At 40.0% G+C, this 22,310-nt stretch overlaps 1 protein-coding gene across 1 annotated transcript in view; it reads right to left on the reverse strand.

Annotated features, from left to right (window-relative positions):
* The window catches only part of CADPS (calcium dependent secretion activator), a 793,408-nt gene that overhangs the window by 466,708 nt on the left and 304,390 nt on the right, over nucleotides 1-22,310 (reverse strand). Inside the window, exon 7 of the mRNA XM_057311862.1 lies at nucleotides 12,705-12,795. The gene's annotated coding sequence lies outside the window, so the exon portion shown is untranslated. The remainder of the gene's footprint in view (nucleotides 1-12,704; nucleotides 12,796-22,310) is intronic.

Here is a 22,310-nt window from a genome sequence, read left to right on the forward strand (position 1 = left end):
GTTATGCATTTGGATAGTGTCACCAAGTAAGGGAGAATAAATTTCCTTTTACTGTGATTTTGTAGACTTAAATATCCCAAAGTAATTTGTTTGTCACCTCACCTTATTTTCCTTTGCAAAGGCCAAACAAATCAACTTGAGAGAAAAAGGGAAGGAAAACAATAATCTATGTTTTCATTTTCCTAGATTATTTGATTCCCTGGTAGGTTTGCTCACTTACATATCATACCAAAATATTCATAATTTAAAAGTTGGCAGGAAATGAGACTGCAATCCTTCTGTCCCTGTCGGAACATATCAGGGAATCAGGATTTTCCCTTACCCCAGAGATTCCTTTCAGCATGAGCCAATTTTCAAGACTGGGGATGCTAAGTGACAAGAATTACATGTGAAACCTTACAATAAGCCAAGAGTTCTGGTGGATGCACCCTAAAAGTGTGTTCCAGAACCTCAAAGGCATTTTAATTCTGTTCATTAAAATGTGGATGTGTTTCTAACCACTGGGACCAGCATCACTTGTCATTTAAGTCAGATGTTGTGAGCCGAGGCTCTGGTAATCCTTATCATTTATGTAGGTATATAGGGACTTCTAATAACACTTATTAAGTAACTCTTGACTTTAGAGTTCAGTTATTTTTTTCATTGATTCATTAAAAACACACTGAGGCCCTATTATGTACCAACTTCTGTGTTAGATCTTGAGCCAAGTGTTTTGCTTCCAAGGGACTCACAGTCTATCTGGGAATATAGGCAATAGAAGAAAAATGATAATGTCCTCTGGAAAGTTCAAGGATAGATCTATCTGCCTTGAGTGTTATGGGATCAGCTAGGAGGACCACTTAGGGTTGGGCTGTAAAAACTGGATGAGGAAATAGAAAAGTAGAATTGACAATAGGCTATAGTCTAATATGTCGGAAAGATGGAAAATATACCAAAGAGGGTGATCTGGGGAGAATCTCTATTTTGAAATATGTCTTTATGATAGTGCCAGAAAGGTTTTAAGGTGATACCTTTCTAAAAGGAGAAGGGGAACACAGGGGGATTTCTGGGCAAGGAGAACTATGTGAGGAGAGGCTCAAGGGCAAAGAGCAGAACTGTATATGGAAAGGTCTGCTCAGAGACTGGAATCAGGCCTGTGTTCAAATCCCTACTCTGTCACTCTCTAGCTAATACTGAGATAATCCATGCAGAAATTTCTTAGAGCAGTTGAAGCTTCACCGAATAAGGGAAAATAAATTTCCTTTTACCATGATTTTGTAGACTTAAATTTCCCAAAGTAATTTTTTGCCACCTGACCTTCTTTTCTTTTGCTAATCACAACCTGCCTAGTTATTCTATTTTTAATTCAGACATTCATTGTTAGCTTTAGAGAATTCTAAGATTAAGTTACCTTAAAATTTGCCCTATTTGGGGAATAATAGTAGTGATCACAATGATAAATGTTGTTGATGATAATAATGATAATCAACACAATGTTCACTCATGGGGTGCTTTCTTAATATGTGTGTTTTATGTGTTTCCTCTCATTTTTTTGCTAACAAGTGCCTCATGGTCTTGATTTGAATTAGTGCTATGAGACACCTCAGTACAGTATAGGGTAGATGAGCTTCTAGGATTGCTTCTTGGTTATAGTTTGGATTCTAGTCATTATAAAGGCTATCACGAGCATAGTAACCTGGACTCAGATCCCGGCCACAACAGCTGGTATAGCCATGTGTCTTGGGCAAGTCACTTAATGCTTCAGGTCACAAATTTCCTTTGTTATGGTATTTTCTTTATAGGATCATTCTAAGGATTAAGAAGTAAGGGTCAAGAAATGTATCTATTAGATCTCATCATAATCATCATGTAGCTTTTTTCCTCCACACTCCTGACAAATACAGCAATATCAACAAGAGCATAGGTCAGGACTCCCCTTTTGATTTTTTTCCCCAATCTCCTCACTTGAAGGGAAGGCTCCTGAATAAAGATATTCGATCTCGTGGGTCAATCATTTTGACACTTTTCTACTGCTTCCAAGAGACACGATTCAAATACCATTATGGACAGCTCTTCCTTTACCCTGCCTGCTCCTTAGAAAGACCCTTTGGTTCAATTCCCATCTGTTAATAATTTTGTACTCTGTATCCCATTAATAATTTCTAGTATCTATTCCCCATCCTTCCTAAATTCTAGTTAAGAAATCTTGAAACAGTTTTTCATTTTTCCTTTGTCCCTCCCATGGGCATTAATTAGCCTCAGAGCTCAAAAGACATGGCTATAAAATAACCACCATCCCCATTACCAAAAATGCAGGTTATAGTCTGTAAAAAATATTTCCCACAGCACACTGCTATCACGGGTGGCATGAGGGACAGCCAAACCTTTAAAGTCCACAAACAGTATTAACCACAACTTTCATGAAAGTGACTTTGAGTTGAATTTGGAAAGAAAGTTGGAGCTTCTAGAATTGCTTAGGTGAACTCTCTCCCTATGAACTAGGGAAGAACAGGACCTATTACTCTGACAATGAGGTGAGAATAAAAATGCAGAATTACATGATTTCTGTCCTTTCTTACTTCCCCCTACCCCCAATTTGAATAGCGCACCTTCATGTGGGGCTTCCCTTGGACATCAGAGGGCATTAGAATGACCTATGTTGGGGACGCCTGGTTGGCTTGGTTGGTTAAGCATCTGACTCTTGATTTCAGCTCAGGCCATGATCTCAGGGTCCTGAGATGGAGCCCTGCGGACGGGCTCCGTGCTTGGCAGGGAGTCTGCTTGAGTTTCTCTCTCTCCCTCTCCCGCTGCCCCTCCCCCTGCTCATGCTCTCTCTCTCTCATTCTCTCTAATAAATAAATAAATCTTTTTTTTAAAAAAGGCCCTACTTTGTCTCTGCTCATGGCAACTCAAAACATCTGCTTTGAGCCGTGGTTTTCAAATTTTAGTGTGTATAAAGGATGCCTGGAAACAATCTTAAAGATGGAAATTTCTGGGCCCCATCCCCCTAGTTTTTGATGTATTAGGTCTATGGTAGGTTTCTGGAATATGCATTTTTGTCAGTTGTCCTATGATGAATTGGTGCAAATAGTCTATGTCTTCCCTTTGAGAAACACCCCTTAGTGAACTTTCATTCTTATGACATATGGATAGAGGAGATAGGATATAGATCTCAAATTATTACTTGTACAGGAAATGCTCAATAGAACATGAAAGAGAGATATTTTCTTCTACATATGTAGGAAAGAGAATCCTCAGGAGAAAAACAACCAGAATGGGGTCTTAATGACAGTGTCATTCTGGGGGAGTTAGAATGAGGAAATACCCAAGCCCAAGAAAATTACATTGTCTGCAAATCACAACCAGTCCTGAAGGCTTTGCCTTCTTCTGAAGACTGGTTTCCTCTCTCTCTCCTCTCCACTGAGCCCTAGGATAATCTAAGCAGCCACTCCCAGAGGACTTCCCTGCTCTGTTCCAAGTCATTCTTGGCACTCCAGACCTTACTTCTACTCTCTGGGTTCCAGGTTTCAGTTTGATGGAAACAGGATGTGAACACCAGATGCATCCCTCTTGGCAAAATGAGTAGGAACCTCTATGGCCTTGCCCCATTCCCATCCTGAGGGAGGAGGAGGAGCTGCCTCACCAAAGAGAACTAGGAAATCGGGGCTAGAGTCTCCACTCAAGAACGGAAACCTCTGGGCACAGTATTCAGGCAAATGGCCTCCCAGTACACTAAGGCTTCTGTCTTACTCTGTTTCAACCATGGAAAAATGAGTCAGGGCCCAGATAAAAATTTTCTTTTGGGTGCTGCTCAATGGGAAGTGTATTTTAAGAAGGGAAAGCTATTTTTAAGGATTACTTTTATTAGTCTATTGATTCCAGACTCAGAAATGGGTCAGCTCTCCTCCTGTGCTGTTAACGGTATTTTTGAGAAGTCGTTAAATAAATGCAAAGTCACTAATTTGCCACTTGGAGTCCTGACCCACTCTTATGCTCTGCCAAGGATAAGAGATGATTTTGTTCTTAGCCTATTTTGCTGTCAGCCTATTTTTCATTCACTGAGAATCCCTGACCTCTCCATCCCAGGTTAGGCAGTCAGGAGCCCCAGTGGGATTCTCAGACTCAATCTGCAGTTATTTTAAGAATTTAAATTACATAAGCAAGGCCCTTTTTAGAATCCCTTCTTAGGGTCAGCCCCACACAAGACATCATTAAAATTGCTGCCATGAGCATGTGAGTGACTTTTGCCATTTGGTCTTTTATGACTAGGGCTGCAGAGGCTGTTACCATGAGAAGGGGGGTGCAGATCATCTGGTCTCTACTCCTACAGAGTTGCTGGGAACAACACTCTTAGCACTGTAGAAATGGCAGAGGGAACACTGGCTATAGAAACAGAAACTCAACTCAAACCAGTTTAAGGAAGGAAAGGAATGTGTGGGCTCACCAACTTAATCCAGCAATAGAGATTTAGGCACAGTTGGTCCGGAGCTTAGGAGAAGTAAGACATCAAGATTCAGTCCCTTTTTCTTTCAGTTCTGCTTTGCTTTGTGTTGACTTTACTCTGGGTCAGGCCTTCTCCATGTAATGTCCCCTGGCAATTCCAGACAATGTCCTTACTGTATAAGTCCTTTGGAAAGAAGTACATTCTTTTTTTCCCAAGAGTTTCCCAAAAGTTTTGACTGGAACTTCATTACATTGATTGGGACCAAATGTCATGAATGCTCCATTGCCATGACCAAGGGCATGCAGTGCTCTGATTAGGTGATCCAAAATCACATGCCCGCTCTTAGAGTCAGAATCACCCACTGAAGGACATGAATTGTGTTGGAAAGATGTGGTTCTCCAAGGGAAACAAATGTTTGGTCTCAGAAGAAAATCAGTGGAGGTTGGGGAGAAAGAAAAAACAACCCTACGACATGCAATTTGATTAGACAAAACAAATGATGATATGAGTTCCTTGATGGACTTCCAGATTTGGGGAAACACCCACTAACCCCAGAGCACTCACATTCCCAAATCTCATGTAGCCCTTGAAACATGGCCAAAATAAGAAAAGAAAAAGCAAACCCTATCATGGAGCCACTTGCCTGTCCTGCCAGAGAGTCCAGTGCATAAGGCCAAGATAGCTGCAAAAGTTTGGGCCATTCCAGCTCTTGTATCAAATGATGTTATTCAACAAGAGAAAAATTGCTATTATTTAGTGAGTGTCTACCATATGCCAAGTGCTGTGCTGGGTGTTACACACACACACACACACACACACACACACACACAGAGCGCAAATATCTGATCTATACATGCTATTTAGATTCATACTGCTCGTCTGTGTGTATTATTTAGACTCATTGGATAGGGGGTCTGAAGGCACAGCAGTGATGAAAAAAAAAAGGTCTTGAGGGTCAGAAATATATCTTGTTCATTTCCATATCCTTATTATTTTACTATATTCTGGGTCCTATGTAAAGTACTTTTAAAATCCTCATTCATTTAATCCTTACAACAATCCTATGAAGTGGTTACTGTTTTTAATCTCTGTTTTACAGATAATGAAACTGAGGCACAGAGTGGTTACCCAGACAGTAAATGGAAGCTTTAAATGAGATTCAAGCCCAGGCAGTCTGACTTCACAGCTTCTCCTAAAAAGTGTACTAATTTTTTTGGGGGGGTACAGATTTATTTATTTGTTTCGGGGGCAAGATCCGAAGGTGCGTCAGAGGGAGAGAGAGAGAAACTTTAGCAGACTCTCCACTGAATGCAGACCCTGACTTGGGCCTCGGCGCAGGGCTTGATCTAATGACCCTTAGGGTCATTAGATCAAGCCCTGCACCGAAACCAAGAGTCAGACGCTTAACTGACTGTGCCACCCAGGTGCCCCAAAAGTGTACTAATTCTTGTTAATCTAAACATGGAAATAGGGATCTAGCTCCTTGACTCACAATTCTGACAAAACCATACAGCAGAAAGATAGATGCTCTATACCTGTACTGTCTAATATGTTATTGGCCACATGTGGCTATTTAAATTAAAACGAATTGAAATTAAATTAAAGTTTAGTTCCTCAGTTCCCTAGTCACATTCTAGGTGCTCAGTAGCCACATGTGGCTAGACTAGTGCAGATAGAAAACAATTCCGTTCTTAAGAGAAAATTCTATCAGGTGACAGTAGTAGATGAATTCTAAGTGCCATTTCCAATCTTGATAGGAATAGGAAACTGACTGGTTTTGGTAGAATATCCCTACCAACCATGCTGGTTTCTGTTCCCCATTTGCAGTCCATTCCCTCCTCACAGTGAGCAACCATGCTTTTCCATCCCACTCCCTTTATACATTGTCTGCTCTGGGCCTCTCTACAGTCACACAAGGCAGGAATCTCTAGCTCATAACTGCCACCCCTTCTTCAAGTTCTACTTAAAGCAGGGAATCTGGCTGCACTGTTGGCAGGAAACCCTGGCAAAGGTGGAGCTGGACATAAAACTCTGGGTTTGATATCCTAAAAGATACTGCTTCTGTGGTGGAAAGCTCAGTCTTTGGAGACATACGGACCTGGGTCTGAATCCCAGATCACCACATAACTGTGACAGGACCTCAGATAAGTGGTGTGGCAATCTGATCCTCACCTATAAAAATGAGTTCATACCATATTAACATTGATGTCTTTGACATAGCATCTAATAGCCAAGAATTGGCAGCTACTGAGGTCACTATTATGATGAGGACATAACTCAGGTGACCCATAGTTCTCCATTCTTCTCTCACCCTTCTGTTTAAAAGCAACAAGACAATATCCTGAGTCAATTCTCAAAGGACCATGATCTTCTTCCTAGGTAATATCTGGGACATGCTGAAATCAGTTCCGGACACTTTATGGTACCCTTCAAATCCCTCTTTGCCCTGGATGACATCTTCAGAGCAACATGGGTCAATTGGGTGATCTGGTAATGTGTTTCTCTCTTTGTTTCATTCATTCCAAGCATTACCACAGGCCTTTCTTATAGCCCTTCAAAACAAAATGACAACTAGGTTGCCGTACTTAACAGATTAAGGAGGGGAATTACAAAGCAGAAAATGAAAATTTACTATTGGATAATTACTGTTTTTAGTGTCTGTAGATTACAGGCCTCCAGAGGGGTATCCCAGCCCTCTGATCTATTATGTTACAAGGGCCGTCCAACCTCCTTCACAGGAGAATTATTTTGACTATGACCTTGTTACCCATGGCTTAAAGCCAGAGCTGTCCCTTACCCCAGAGCTAGATAGAATGATCCTGTTCCAGCTCACCCCAATACCAATTGGCCTCCTCCTGGGAAGACTGATTCAGACAAATAATTTCTACTTCCTAATCTTGAGGATAATAGGTAGAAAGCAAGATGATATGGCAGCTAGTGAAAGGCCAAGACAAGGGAAATCTGCTGATTCCTTAACTCCCCCAAACCCACATACTTCATCTCAAAATAGGTTGAAGGAAATTTCTCTACTTCCATCCAGTCCTATTTGCTGCTCTCTGATTTCTTGGTTTGTTCTGAGCTGGAGAAGAATCAGGAGTTCATGTGGTGTTTGTGCGGTGGCCTGTAGAGGTGCCTAGGGCTCCTGAGCATTGGCTTCCAATTAAACCACAGATTGGATCTCATGTTTTCAACCTTTCTGTAGCCTTGATTCCAGTACCAAGGCCCCTATTTATCTCTCAGGGTCAGGGCACATGGGCCATAACAAGAACAGAGGGCTCAGGAGAAGAAGGAAAGCAGCTACTAAATGGTAGAAAATGCTTAAATGATCCCAGAGAAGAGCTACAGCTTCCTTAAGGAATTACCACATTTGAGTGGCACTTTCCAAGTAACAGCTTTCATTTATTGAGAGCTCACTATGCACCAGGCATTGTGCTTACACTTTGGAAGGCAGGATCCCATCTCATTCTCAAATCGGTCATGAAAGTAGGTATAGTATCTCCTTTTTGGAAGCTGAAGTTCAGAAGGCAAGTAATAGGATCAAGATGACCCAAAAGTAATCAGGAAAGCCATAGTCAGAGGTTGGTTGACTCCAAACTCCATGTTCTCAACTTCTTTTTGTTTTTGTTTCTGTTTTAGAGAGTGAGAGAGGTGCCTGTGTGGCTCAGTTGGTTAAGCGTCTGACTCTTGATTTAGACTCAAGTCATGATCTCAGGGTTGTGACATCGAGCCCCCATGAGGCTCAGCACTCCGTGGGGAGTCTGCTGTTTTCCCTCTGCCCCTCTCCCCGCTTGCACACATACGTGTCCTCTCTCTAAAATAAATGGGTAGTTTTTTAAATGTTTATTTTTTTAAAAGGTTTTATTTATTTATTTGAGAGAGAGGGAGGGAGCACAAGCTGGGGGGGGGGGCAGGGCGGAGGGAGAAGCTGACTCCCCATTAAGCAGGGAGCCTGAAACTCTGTTTCTCAGAGTCCATAGTCTCTCATGCTTCATTCCCCCTTCTGATTACCCCCCACCTTTCTTTATCCCTTTCTTCTCCGACCAGTCTTCCTAGTTCTTATGTTCCATAGATGAGAGAAACCATATAATAATTCTCTTTCTTTGCTTGACTTACTTTAAAAAAAAAACAAACTTCATTTGTTTAGTATTTCAAACTGAGATAATATTATATTAACTCAATTCTTTGGCTTGCAGGTAATATTATATTGACTCAATTTTTTGGTTTGGGCAATTTAGTGTTTAAATTATATTTTTCATTGATTTGTAGTGAGAGTTATAGACATATATACATAACGATGAAGAGTATGTACCCTTTTTATCCCACATATATTACAATAGAAAACATGGAATATTCTCTATCACATTACATTTAAAATCAGAAGTCCATTTGGATGTCTATCACATGTTAGAACTTACACACTTCCCTCAGCTTATGCTGAATTCTGCTTGCATTATAGTTTTTTATCTCACATTTTGGGGCATTACATACATTTCAGCAAATAAGCTGTCCCTTTTTTCTAAAAAGTGTTAATTACTCTTTAGGGAAAAGGAATCATATTTATACATATACATATATATGTGCAATTAGCACATAGTGGGGCTCTAGTAACTAGTTGATATTAAATGATAGAATTTTCAGAAAACAGCATCCAATATCCTAAATGCATTTAAAATTTTTCCCAGATGTGAAAACTTTTTGTGTCCTTCCTCCTCTCTTTTAAAGAGAGTTTGAACTTGACCAATATATATATATTTTTTCCCATTTGGACCTCTAATTAGACACCATAGCAATTCTTCTAACTTTAGGGATCTCCATATCTCTGGTTAGGGCCTTTCCCACATTGCCTTTTTCTTAGAAAGCTCAACCTTTCTCTATGGGATGTATACATTTATGTAATATAAACGTTTTTATGATCATTGATTCTTGAAACCAGGCACAACACTTACGGGCTGATCAATACTCTTAAATGTCAAGGCAATCAGGAGTACAAACTGGAAGAGTTCCCAAGTTCATGATTACGTGTTATAAATCCCAAGACACCAAGTGCTGACAATGACAGACAAATGGGCAGAAGTACCCTCTATGGGCGATGTCCCCTGATTGAGAACTAAGGTCACATTTGCCTGCTTGTTCTTCCTCTTCTCTTGTAACCCTAACATTTGCCATAGGATGCAGGTTGCAGGGGAAGAGAACACTGAATTGGAAGATCATTATAAAAATATTGCAGTGGGCTATCAAAGGTATTTGAAACTAACTTTTTATTTTTGCAATAATTTTAGATTTACAGAAAAGTTGCAAAGGTAGTGACAGGGAGTTCCTGTACACCCCTCACCCAGTTTTCCCCCGGATATTACACAGTACATTTGTCCAAACTGAGAAACCAATGTTGGCACATTACTGTTAACTAAACTCCAGATTTCATTTGGATTTCACCCGTTTTTCCACTAATGTCTCTTTTTAATGTTCCAGGATCCAGTTTAGGGATCTACATTGCATTTAGTCATTATGCCTCTCACATCTCTAGGTATGGTCCCAAATTTCCTGCACCTGTGATAACTACCCAGTCTCCCTTTATTTTAAAAAAAGATTTTAATCTACCCGGAATTTTATCAAAGTTTATTTCTTTGAAGTGGACTTGAGTTATCAGGTTGTTATCTTCTTTTGTGTTTTTGCATTTTTGTGGTTCTTATGAGGACAAAATATTTCTTAGGACTCTTATGACCTGGCAAATAATGTTTCTGTTTTTGTCCTCTTTGTAGTAATCGTTTGACTGGAGGAGGGCATGATCAGCAAGAAGGGGATGCTTTTGGCTGGTTATAGTATCCTTCTGCTAGGCATATCATCTTAATTCTGTTGTAATTAGTTTTACAAATAATTTAAGCCTCCAATTTAAAAATATTCAAATAGTTTTACTCCACCATGGCATATTATATGAAACAGGTTTCCCACACTGCCTTCAGTGATCTACAAATAGATAGTAGTTTCCTTTAACAACGTTCTTTAAACCAACCAAGCTCCACACTCCAATCTGTTGCATTAGCTCCCACTATTTAAGTGCTAAAGTCCTTGCCAAAGTAGAATGTCCATAATCCCCCTGCAGTTTGACTTTTGTCACCACCTTTCCATAAGACCTGCTTTGAATTCTAAATTGAACATTTCTGGGGGGAAGCTTTCTGTTATATTCTCTTTACATTAAATAAGAGCAAGTAGTTTGGAAGCAAAGAGATCTGAACTCAAACTCCAGGTCTGCCACCCACTATGTGACCTCAAGCAAAGTACTTGCCCTCTCTGATCCTCCATTTCTTCATCTGTAAAATGGGAAGACAGCTTTTTTTCCAGGATTTGATTTTCAAAGCCCTTCCTATTTTCTGAGTTGCTCCTTTTGTAGCTATTTGCTATCACCCCAACTTTAGCCAGGAATGAAAGAATCTAAAACTAGAGACAGTTGTTTCTCCTTCCCTTTCTCCTTCATTACCCTCAAATTCCCAGAGAACAAAAAGAAAGCAGCAGTGGTAAGAGGGATGCATGACTGTGGGCCAAGTGTTTGCACTGGATGGTTTCATATGGACATCTGGAAAGGGGTTGGGGCTGCTGCACTGAGAGGCAGATAAGAGTAGCATTTTGCAGTTAATTTTGGGAGGAACAGTCCCCAGATCTGCTCTATTCTGTAGAAGCTTGCTTCAAGTTCGTATCCATTGCCTTTGTGTTAGATGTGGTCCCTGTGCGTGAATTCTCTCCCTTGAGTAGGGCTCCCTTCATCACTTTGTGTCCATGGGACCACTCCCACCATCTTCTCTGGCTTGACACATAAGCTCTAACACTTTTCTCTGGACCTTGCCACAGATTCCACTATACCTCATATTTTAACTAATGAAATTTTGGACATTATTTATGGTGATTTATAGACATAAACATAAGCTATATTTATAGTCTAAAAAATACATTCACATTTTCACATTATTGTTTTTCCCTCTAACGATCCATGTTTATGAAGAATATTTTCACAGCTTTGCAGATCAGGAGGCCAATTCACTAAAAATTTTGTGGAAAGTAACAGAGAGGACTCTTTTGTCACCCCCTCCCCCACTTCAGATCTGTCACTTGATGCTTCCTGTTTTAAGGTATTAGTTTGGCTATTTGATTCAACATATACTTAGTGGTAATTATTCTGTGGCAGGCACTGTATTGGGGCAGTGCTGGTGTGTTAATTAAAGAAATAACTATGGAAAGCACTTAGCACAGTACATGATACAACTTCAGTGCTAAAAATTTTTGCATTTACTCCTTTTCTTCTCTGTCAACACTCATCAATCTAGTGATTAGAGTGATCAACAGTGTCTAGTGCCATGGTTTTCCATACTTACAGAATAAATTGAAGAAGAAATATTGAAATATTCATGCTATTTCTTTTTTCTGGCCCTCTTCTATTTAGAGAAAATGTATGAGGTCAATAAAGCCAGGGATTAAGAATGCAGAAAATAGTGTCACACAGCTACTTTTTGAATCCCACTCTGATGCTTACTATGTGGGTCAGCTTGGGCAAATTACTCAACATTTCTGAGCTTCAGGTTCCTCATCTTTGAAACAGAGATTACAATGGTAACTACTTCATAGAGGTGAAGACTTAAAAAAGGTTAGGTGTATGGGGCGCCTGGGTGGCACAGCAGTTAAGCGTCTGCCTTCGGCTCAGGGCGTGATCCTGGCGTTATGGGATCGAGCCCCACATCAGGCTCCTCTGCTATGAGCCTGCTTCTTCCTCTCCCACTCCCCCTGCTTGTGTTCCCTCTCTCGCTGGCTGTTTCTATCTCTGTCAAATAGATAAATAAAATCTTTAAAAAAAAAAAAGTTAGGTGTAGAACGTTTCACACAGTGACTGACATACAAATAAGTATTCACTAAAAGGCAGGTGTTATTATTACCATTATTATAAACATTATGCTCTGGGAAATGATTACTAGTTATTTCATAAGGTCTTTTATTTTTTAAAGATTTATTTATTTCTTTGAGAGAGAGAGAGAGCAGGGGGAGGAGCAGAGGGCAAGAATCCTCAAGCAGACTCCCCGCTGAACGTGGAGCCTGAGATGGAGCTCCACAAGATCATGAGATCATGACCTGAGCCAAAATCAAGAGTTGGCCACTTAACCAAATGAACCACTCAGGCACTCCTTCATAAGGTCTTAATAGAATAAGCTACTCTAAAAGGGGTGTATAAAAGTTTAGGTTTCCATGAGAGTCCGTTATCTTAGTCTGAATGTTTTATTTTCAAAACAGCTGCACCTACCTGTTTCTTGCCACATCCCACAGGAGAATCTCAACCTGCTGGATGATGCTATTTACTCCTGGGATCACCATTCTCCTCAGTGTTTGAATAGCTTGTAATAAAAAGAGAATGAAAGGGTAAATATAGAGTTTGTGAGGAACATTGGTCTTTCTTGTCAAACACTATATTTAAGACATTCCTGCAGTGGGTATGGAAATCACAACGGTTATCTACTCCCACTAAAATGGAAATATTATCCTTACATAGAAGGTATTATTGTCTAATTGAAATATTTGATGAATGAGTTGGAGAAGTAGGAAAGAGAAAGAAATGATTGGTGGTATTAGAAATAAATGAATAAAAGATTAAATTTCAGGAAGATTAATTTGGAGACAACCTGGAGTATAGATTAAAAGAGGGGAAATCCCTAGGGGAAGATTGTTAAGGTAATTGTTTGTAATCTAATCTGATTTCCTTTTCTTAAGTGAGCCACTAGACTGGTAAACTAGGGATTTTAGTAAATTTATTAATATCCTGCCTTGATCCTTAATGGATTCAGAGTGGCTTAAAACCTGAAATATTGTTCTCATTAGAAACTTTGGGTTTTATTATACTCTAATTCATTCATTCATTTACTCATTCCACACCTATTGCTTGATGGTGTACTGCATGCCAGGTACTGTGCTGTTGTTGAGCATATATATTTGTTGATAATATCATGGCTCTTGGCCCTGCTGAGCATACAATCCTGTTCAAGCTGATGAGAAATTCTACGTACAATTTTGTTCTTTCCTGGGCTTAAGCTAAACATATTGCACATTGTAAAGTTTTTAATAAATTCTTTTGGTTCAGAACACTGATGTGCTTCTAATTATCTGTAGGTGGCAATCTTTTGGAGAGATACAGATTAGCCCAGAAAGAAGCTGCTCATATTAGGAGCTCATGGAAGACTTGAGTCTCAGGAGATGATCAATCACCATGATTAATACTGTCAAATAGCTAAGGTTAAACTGTCATTTAGAGCCCAATTAAATGTGATTAAACAAGCCAAGATGACTAAATATAATACCACAAAAACTGATTTGATTTCCCCCAATTCCAAGTAGTAAATCTTGACATTTTTGAATAACACTTTAATCATAGAAGCAGAGGGTCTTTCTAGTATAACTCACCAGGAGAGTCAAAATAAAGAGGCTAATGAACGGCTTGGTGAATTTGACTTACCTCCTCCAGCCAAAGGTTTTTGGAGGAAAGGTAGAAAATGAATAAAGTATTGATATAAGGGGATATGATTAGTTGTGATCGTTATAGCTATAGCCAACATTTACTGAGCACTAGATACCGGGCACTTTGCTGAGTGCTAGAAAACTCTAAGGTACAGTATTTTATCTAACAGATCACACATTTTAGGTTCAGAGAGTTTGAGTAGCTTGTCCAAAGTCACACAGACTGTAAATAGGTGAGCAGGGATTCCAACCCAGGTTGTTCTGACTGTGAGACTTTGCCAAAGTATTATATACTGCTTCCTTCTGTGGTCTTCCTTCTCTGCAATGTTCTAGGTGTGGCCAGTGCACTTAAAAATTTTTTTCAGATTGTACCTAACATTTATTTAACTCTTAGATTCAGAAACATACTTGACTTGAATGAGTTTTAGTATTACACAGTGTTAGTAAGTATTCAAGGCAGGGAGGGCTCAGAAGAAGTCTGGGATAGCTACAGGGTAGTGGTAATACTTGAGACAAGACTGGAAAGATGGGTGGGGCTAGAACAGGTGAGAAGGAAGAGAACAACACTGCTTCTAGGAGCTGACATCCAAAATTACAGAGGCAAAGGCCAGAGCCTGAGCTAGCCATGGTAGAAGGCTCATGTCAGAGCATAAAGGCAAATAACATCAGATTAACATGGTGAAAACAGTCTTGAAGGCCTTGCATGCCAGGAAGAAGATATATATGAAAAAAAAAAAAAGAATTTATGGGGGGGTTTATTGTATTTTTGACCTGCATTCACAGCCTCCTTCAACCTATTGCCTTTGCAATGTGACTTTGCAGCATCTCTCACCAAGAGAGGGAGTCCTGTTTAGCTCCCTCACCTTGATCTCAAGGCTGTCTTGGTTTCAGCCTCTTATTCACATCTTGTATTATTTAAATAGTTTGGGATTTGATAGTCTCTCTGTTGTTCATAGTCATTCTGAGGGTGCTAGAGTTTGAAGATGGCATTCTTTTCAAACCCTTCAACTGTCTCAGAATTGTGAGTGAATATGGGCTATCGTGTAGCTTGCTTTGGCCAATAGTATATGGCAAACTAAGTTTCTGAGTTTGGGTTCTTTAAGACAGTTTGCTGTCAATCAGAACTGCTTGAGGCAGTTTCCACTGCCTCTTTAGACTCTTAACTTGCCTTGAGAAAGAGCTCAGTCTAGCTGGCCAGAGGAGGAGAGATCACATAGAGGAGAGGCCATTCCATACCAGGCAGCCCCTACCTAACTCACCAGCAGACCACAGACAGGAGTAAATCCAGTTTAGATCAGCTGGGCTTAGCCCAGATCAGCAGATCCACTAACTATAGACTTATGAGTGCAAACAAATGTTAATTATTGTATAGCAGTGAAGTTTTGGAGTATGACTCTGCATTATTGGGGCAATAAATAGCTGATATAATATAGTTCTTTAAGGATAAAGATGCGAAATTTTATCTTTTTTCCTTTTTCTTTAAAAATGGGAGCAGTCTAGGAAATTAATAATTAATTTATCTTTCCAACCCTCTGCCATTTAGGAAAAATATATGGGGTCAATATAGCCAAGCATTCAGACAGCAGGCAGTAGCATCAGACAGCTTCATTTTGAATCTCATCCTGCCCCGTGCTAATTGGGTCACCTTGTACATTTCTCAATAGTTCTGAGCTTCAGAGTTCTCATCTCTGAAATTGAGATTACAACAGTAACTACTTCATAGAGAGGTGAAGACTAAGTAAATGGATAGATGTAGAACCTTTAGCATAGTGACTGACTTATAAATAAGTATTCACTTAATGGTAGGTGTACTGTTATTATAAACATTATGCTCTGGGAAATGGTTATTGGTTATTTTGTAAGGTCTTAACACCACTCTAAGAGGGTTGTTTAGCTTTCCCTGAGAGTCATTTATCTTTTCAAAATGTTCTAAATGTTCTCTTTTCAAAATAGCTGCATCTACCTATTTTCCCACCATGTGCCATAAGAGAATATCTCAACCTGCTAGATGATGTTATTTGCTCCTGGGATCACCACTGTCCTCCTAATTGTTTAAATAGCTTATAATAAAAAGACAATGAAAGGGTAAGTATACAGTTTGTGAGAGATATTTGTCTTTCTTGTCAAACAGTACATTTTCAAGATGTTTGGGCAAAAAAAAAAATCATAGCAGTTGCCTACTTTCATTGAAATAGAAATATTACTTTTAAGCACAGTGTCATTATCGTCTAATTGGATTGAAGACATAGGAAAAAGAAAGAAATGATAGGTGGCATTAGGAATAAATTAATAAAATATTAAATTCCAAGAAGATTAATTTGGACATGATTTACAGTATAGATTAAAAAGGGGAAAATCCCAAGAAATTCTATGAAAACCACCAGCCTGGAGTCAGGGGACTATTATAGATAAAGCATGTTGGGAACGTATCAAATGAATGTGATAAAACTTGTCATGAAATTCAGAAAAAAGGAAAGGAAACAATGGACAGAGCAATATACAGAGAAGTGGAGTCGGTTAAGCACATGGTTCCAGGAGTGCTGTTTAATCGCATCTGTGCCAAGAAGTCCATGTGTAGATACATGACTTTAGGATGATTCTGTTGACATTTTGTCAATGACTTGTTACTGTATGAACCCATAGGTGACACAAAACTAGAGGGCGTTCTAAGCAGTCTAATAGACGCTGACAACCTAAGAATATGAGATAAAATATATTTTAGGGCAAGATAGTGGAACATTCTTTAATTGGCTGAAGTATCCAACAGAATAAATGCTGAGTGGAGGTGGTTTTGGCTACAGATATTCATGTGGTAAAGATACATGGCACGGCTTGGTAAACAGCAGCAGGATATAGACTCCACGAGTTCAGGGCTGATGTTCAGCCCCTGGCACAGTGCTTAGTGCATTATAGGTACTCAATAAATGTATCTATAGGGAGGAAAGAAGAAATCTGGAAGAAAAGAGTGGGTGTGGAGTAGGTTGGAGGAGACAGTATAAAGAACCAAATGGAAAGCAATCAAGTCCAAACTGAATGTTAAAGATAACTAAGTGGAATGGACACTGTCTGTACTCCCGCAGATCCCCCTAGAATCCCCTTTGCCTGCACCCCCTCCCCTGTCTGCTGTGTGAACCAGCACCCGCAGCTCTCTTTGGCCTGGAACCAGCACATCTGCCTTAGGTAGAGAGATAGAAGTGTTTGGGGGATTATGTCAACCCCAGGGCACCCTTTTGCCCAGGACTGCCTGATGCGGAGCATGAAAGCCTAGCTCTCCTGCCTCCAGTAGGGCAAATGATGAAAAATAATTTAGAGTTCAGACTGACAGGACCAGTCTGGGGTTGAGATTCTGCCTGCAATGGCACCTTTGATTGGCTTCTACCCCATCCTTCACTAATTTCTCCAAGAGCACCAAATAAATTACTAAAAATGAATCCCGGTCTTGGGGTCTCCTTCTGATGAGTCTGACCGAAGACAGTAAGTAATCTCCTAGAGGTCAAGGATTGTAAAATATTCATCATCTCATCCCCAGGAAGTGAGACAGTGCCAGGCATATGGCAGGTAGCTCATGAAATCTTAGAACAAAGGGATGAAGGAAGGAAAGAAAGACAGAAGAAAGGAAAGAAGTTAGCCTGAGAGATTGGGAAGGAAAATTCTACATATAATGTAAATAGAATGTCCCAAATATATACTCAGAGATATTAGTAAGATTTTTGTGGCACATAATTGGGACATGTGAAAACTTCTAAGGATAAGAAGGGAGAAGAGAGGAAGGGTGAATAAAGGCAAATGTGCAAGTATGGAAGGGCTATTCATTCCCATTTGGCAAGTATTTATTAGGCACCTACTATGTGCCTGTTATTGACGCTTACGATACATCAGTGAACTAAATAAGGACCCCACACTCCATGGGGCTTACATTTTAGTGAGAGAAAAAGGGAAATATTAAACCTGAAAATAAGTAAATAATATAGTATGTAAGACAATTATAAGTGTTTGGAGAAGAGGAAAAAGTTGCGCTAGCTAAGGAGCTCAGGGTGGTTGGAGGACAGGGAGGCAGTGTGTAGTTTTGAACAGGTCAAAATGACTCTCACTGAAAAGATGAAATGTGAATAAAACCTTAAGTTGAGGGTTTATGTTGAACATTTGGGGGACAAATGTTCTAAACGGGGAGAACAGCTAAAGAAATGGTGTATCTTCAAGTAATAATGAGGAAGCTAGGGTGTGCCTGGGATGGCATGAGGGAAAGAGAAGAGTTCACAGAGGCAAGTGGGGGCCAGAGCATCCAGGATACTGCAGGCCACAATCAGAATTATGGATTATGGGCACAGTTTCACCCAAATCTTCATAACACGAGCTTTAAAGATGCGCAGATCTCAGTCTGAATCTCGGTTTTGTTCCTCCAATACTACTTTAGGCAAGTTACTTAACTTCTTGAAGCCATTGTTTCCTCATCTATGAAATGGGTATAGTAATAGTACCTACTTCATAAGGTTGTTATGAGAATACAATGGGATACTTAGCAGGTAAGAGAGCTGAATAAAATTTTGCATAAAGGTATATGGATCTGCCAACTCAGATTTCTGCTGAGTCAGCATCAAGTTTTGATGTCCCTCTCTCCTTGCTCTGGAAGTGATTCTGTAGGAAGAGGCAAGAAGTTACACTTAGACTCTCAACAGCTACCCTGTATGAAAAAGGACTTAGCAAAGTAGTCAAGACAAGTGTGCCCTCTGTCTGTCCATCTAGATGGAGAGAATGGGGCAAACAGAGAAGAAATCATTACTAACCCAGCCAACTCCAAGACATGGAAGCAGAAGTAATAAGACTTCTCCTTTTTTAAGGAGAGGCAGATGGTCCATACTTCCCACCAAGCTTTAATTCTTCCAGTGTTGGGCATCCACTGGGCTGCTTCCTTTTGTCCTGGTCCCCACAGCCTCATTTTAGGGAAAAGCTCAGTGAACCTCAGACACTGGGTCTTGGAAGTTCATCTTTGTTTCCAGTGTCAATAGGAAAATGGTCAATCAGACCAGATTATAGGTAGTTTTTTTAATGAATGTTAACTGCAGATGCAGCTCCCAGGAAGGAAAAAGAATCTTCTTAGTAGAGGATGTCAGGGCATCGAGGTTGGGTGCAGGACTTTGGAGTTCGTATCTCAGCTCTACCACCTGCTACTCAGTGGCTGGTGATGCCATCAGTTGTTTGGTGGGAGATGATCAAATGTTTAGATGGATGAATCCCGTGCATAATAATAATCCCAACAAACATTTAATATAGCAATTTTTAGGTTCCAAGCACTGTCCTAAATGTTTCGTGTTTGTTAATTTTCACGATCTTAAAATAATGTCATGGATCTATGCTACGGTTATCTCCATTACAGTAAATGTGGGACAGAGAGCATAGGGTCATACAGTTAATAACGGAGGGGGCTATGTGAGTCCAGAAACTCAGTGGCAGAGTTGATGTGTTTACCCACTGTTCAAGATTTTGTCTTGTTTACCTTTCATCTTATCAATATTCTAAGTGGAAACTGTTGCAGGCTTTAGTCTGATTTTTTATTTATTCTCTTTCAGCTCTAGATGATATTTAACAGTGTCACCTAATATTAACCTGCTAATAAACTGGTTTAATTGCATGACATAAGTATTGTGCAGTCTTAAACCACAACACAAAAACATTGCTACCAGCCTAGCAGTTACTTTCTGAACATACACTGCACACGAGCTGCATAAAATTCCATTAGGAGCCCCATGCAGGATTGCTCTTTGGCTCAAATTGCTTGAAATCTTATTCAGAAGGCAATCAGTGGTCCCTCCAAAATATCACAGCATTTGGTTCACTGGCATCTCACAACATAGGACAATCTGAATCTCACTGGATTGAGCCATGGGCGATCAATTCTGTGATAATCGTTCTCTCAGTTTCCAGCTATTTCTATGAATATGGTGCACTCCCACAAGTTTCTTAACAAGTAGCAATTTATAGTACTGATATTTTGTTGGGAGAATGGTTGTTACTTCCAGGAACTCTCCACGAGCTCCAAAATTGGTCATTATCGCTAGACACTGAATCATGATGTGGTTTTTACTCTCAGATTTTCCCAGAAACTTCATCCAAGAAAGGCAGATTTTTGGGTGTGGAGAGAACATGAGGCTGGAAGCAGAAATCTCGGGTCCTGTCCCAGCTTTGCCTTTGCGCAGATTCGTTCTCTTCAGTGGGTCTCAGCTTCATCTTCCATAAAATAAGGCATTAGACAAGTCGCAGGTCTTACAAACTGCCATTTGTTCATTTATTCAACAAAAATTCCCTGGGCACTTCTGTGAGTCAGTTTTCCCTGAGACAAGGGAACCAAATAGGGAAAAAAACATGCATAATTTCTTGTCCTCATGGCATATATACTCTGTGAGATTGTATTTTTCCATAACGGTCCCAGCAATATTTCTAGTCCCACATGTTTTTCCAGAACTTTGTCACTGTCTATCCAATATGAAGCCTATTTCTCTCCCTTTGTACCTGGATGGGTTTGTGACGGCTCCAACCAACAGACTGTAGCAGAATGATACTATGTGACGCCCAGGCCAGGTCCCAGGATGCTTGCCTTTGGGACACAGGCACTTGCACAGTGAGGAAACCTAAATTAACACATGAACAGTGACCACATGAAGAAGCCCATATGGCCTGGAATGTAGAAAATGCTTACTAACTATTGGCTATCATTACCTTAACATAAGAAGACAAAAAGATACTACTTTTAGCAAGAAGATAGAAATGTCAGACACGATATAGCCTTTCTCAACTTTCACCAATCTTGCATCTCTGAAGAGAGATGAGGAACCAGGATCAGAGAGGTTAATTAACCTGCCCCAGGGTCACACCAGTAGCAAGAACAGAATTTTGGTGCAAACTCCAATCTTCTTGGTTCTAAAGGTCCTTCTTGCTACATCTTAGAATTAAATGCCCATGAGGAGGCCTGTACTTTATCTTATAGGTATAGAATTCCTATGCCTCTGTTTGTAAGTTTAAATTCTTATTAAATACCTAAGAGTGTGCTGTAAGCTATATTTCAAACATCCAACTGGAAATGCAGCCATGAACTAAACAAATGAGTTGTGTTAGTAAATAGAAAATTTGAGCAGCATGTTATTCAGTAACTGACAAAGAATAAATATTGAATATTCCTCAATTCAAATACGGTGTGGAAATGATATAAATGCATAGTGTTCTGTGCACTTAAACACAAACAAGAGTTTCAGAGACACTGCCAACCTTTCATCAGGATCCATCTCTAATTAAAGACACTTTCCGTAGGTGTAGCCCGATGCAGCTTGCAAGTAGGCACCCAGTCTGTCGGGACTGAGTAATTGGCATTTTACTTCCCTTCTTCCTCTCTACATACTTGAACTTTATTTATCATCATTTCTTGTGATTGGCAAGAGACCACATGGGTCAGCCAAGAATGGGGAGGGTGTGGGGCAGGAAGGAAGAGTCCAGGATTGGGAGGGAGGATACCTGGTTTTTAAACCCACATCTGTCTCTGACTCACCACATGACCTCAGGCCAGTTATTCCAGCTTCAACTTCCTCATTCATAAAATGAATGGAGGTAGACTGGCTTTGAGAGACAAAATCTATTTATCTTATATACCATCTCTAATTAATTAATAACAGATGTTCTGAAGGGTATGCTGAGAAGAACTCTCACGTAAATCCAGGCTGGGCAGGAACAAGCTTCATGTTTGGTAAGCCACATCTGTCAAGGGTCAGAGAAGATTCAAAGAAGCATGTATGCCTTAAAGTAGCAGTGTGATTCGACAAATTGAGAGAAGATGGTGGGGATTCTAGGCAGGGGAAATTCAGTGAGCAAAGGCAGAGGGTAGGAATTTGCTGCTGGTCCTTGGGGAGGAACCACTAAACCAATTTGACAAGATTGGCACCATTCTTTCCGTACTTCCATCATGATACTCTCCATTTGCATTTAATTATAATTGCCCATCTATTTCTCCTTCTGGAGAGTGAGATGCTTGTGGACAGGAACTGTGTAAATCTCATTCTGGAGATGCCGTGGGAACAATAGCTCAATACTTAGATTCTGGAGTTAGAAAGATCTGGGCTTGAATCTTGACTCTACCATTTATTAGCTGTAGGGCCCCAAGGAAGATCAACATCCCCTTTAAGTTTTGGTTTCCTCAATTGTAAAATGGATGATAATAGTACGCACCTCCTCTACTTACGATAAACATAAAATTGATAAGTGCAAGTAAATTGCTTAGCCTGTGTTGGGCTGTGTTAGGCAGTTAATAAATATTAGTTGTCATTTTCATTATTATGATTAGTTTTTGAAAGCCTAATGGTTAGAATAGGGATGCCGCATGGTAGGAACACAGTAACATATAACATAACAAATACTT

The sequence above is a fragment of the Ursus arctos genome, unplaced genomic scaffold (genome assembly GCF_023065955.2).
Source record: "Ursus arctos isolate Adak ecotype North America unplaced genomic scaffold, UrsArc2.0 scaffold_14, whole genome shotgun sequence".
Taxonomy (NCBI): Eukaryota; Metazoa; Chordata; class Mammalia; order Carnivora; family Ursidae; genus Ursus; species Ursus arctos.